General features: G+C 42.2%; 1 protein-coding gene across 1 annotated transcript in view; it reads left to right on the top strand.

Moving 5' to 3' along the window:
• Window positions 1-1,544, top strand: part of LOC106722672 (protein FAM78B) — a 15,035-nt gene that overhangs the window by 2,598 nt on the left and 10,893 nt on the right. The gene's annotated exons all lie outside the window — the stretch shown is intronic.

Raw genomic sequence — 1,544 nt, forward strand, 5'->3', positions numbered from 1 at the left:
TGTACCCTGGGATACAGGCTGTAGCCATGCTGGTCTGAAGGCAAAAGCAATCGGAACTCTTGGTAGAGGTGATATCCTTTATTAGGCCAACTAGATAGTTGCAAAAAAAAATTCTTTACTTGGAAGCTTTTGGGCACACATGCCCTTCCTGTCTATTTATACAGCTCCCAACACAGAGCACAAGTACCAACATGCTTGCATCATTGGGAAATCTCTATTCCCAGTATTAGATTTTAACTTACTTCTTGCCAGCAGTGGCTACTCCCACCTCTGTGGCCATGCAACAATTCTTTTACACAATTTGTATGTAGCTGTAGCTGGAATTCACCAGGCTGCAATGCTCATCCGGTTAACTTTTCCCACCTACAACAGAAAAAGTCGCAAGTAACTTGAAATGAAAGTCGTGCGCCAACAGAAGAAGGTAAAAGGGGAAGTGATATGAAACAAACCAAAGTCCTAGTCCCCTTCCCAATCCTTGAACAAAACAAGAAGAGGTGCTTCAATTGCTAACTGATAAATTAACAAGGCAAAGCAAGTTAGAAGCAAAGACATCTCTCACAACCTGTACAGGAACAACAAAATATATAATAGACAATATCACTAACACCTCATTCAGGGAGATGCACTTGTTTTTGTGAATGACGGGTTATAAAAGGCAATGTTTGACCACTGGCATTTTGCTACATGGCTGTTCCTCCAACTGTTTCATGCACCCTAAGTGACCTTCTGCTTAATGCTGGGTGTTTCCAGTTTATAGTCCTTCCTCTCAGATGTTTTGCTTCACCTTAGCACTAACTGGGGACTTTTGATTTAAGGAGGGACTTGAGTGAGATTTCTTCAGCCCTGACCCATTCTCATTACTGCTCAGCAGCATTTTCCCCCCTTCTTTCAGAAGGGCAAAATAAATCTCATTGCAAATTTTCTCAAACTCCAGATTGTGAGGATCTACCTTCCTCTTCCAAAAAAATAATTTATTAAAAAAAAAAAAAAAAAAGAATTGGGACATGTTGCATGCATCTTGGTGTTTCAAGTAGTTGTGAATGTAGGAGCTGCCATAGCTCTTCCCATTCTTTGAGTGAAATCTAGGTGTCCTTTACTTTTAAGATGCACTAATTTTCCAGCCTTTCCCCTCCCCCTCCCACCCTTCTTTGTTAGATGCAAAATAATTCTCAGTCAAGAGCCAAATTGTGAGCAATGTTGGCATACCCAGCTTGAGGTGAACCAGATACTGATTATGTTTGTTTGGTATCCAAAAAAGCTTGAAATACTCCAGGATTTGGACACTTTTATTGCAGACATAAATTGGTTGCAAGAATCTGGGAGCCTTGCTCTGTTGGGTTGGGGGGGGGGGGGGGTTTGTTCCCAACACAAATGGCTGTTCATGTGGAAAACCTCGTTCCCAGCCTTTCATAGAACAGGGTTAACTAAAGATCTGCACACTTAATGCTTCCAGACCCTGCTGCCTGCTATGAAACCTGGGTAGTAGGGGCTGGAGACCATCAATGGGGGCTGAAGGAAATATTTTCACCCCCTTCTAGGGAAAG

Source organism: Alligator sinensis, unplaced genomic scaffold (assembly GCF_000455745.1).
Source record: "Alligator sinensis unplaced genomic scaffold, ASM45574v1 scaffold48_1, whole genome shotgun sequence".
NCBI classification, from domain to species: domain Eukaryota; kingdom Metazoa; phylum Chordata; order Crocodylia; family Alligatoridae; genus Alligator; species Alligator sinensis.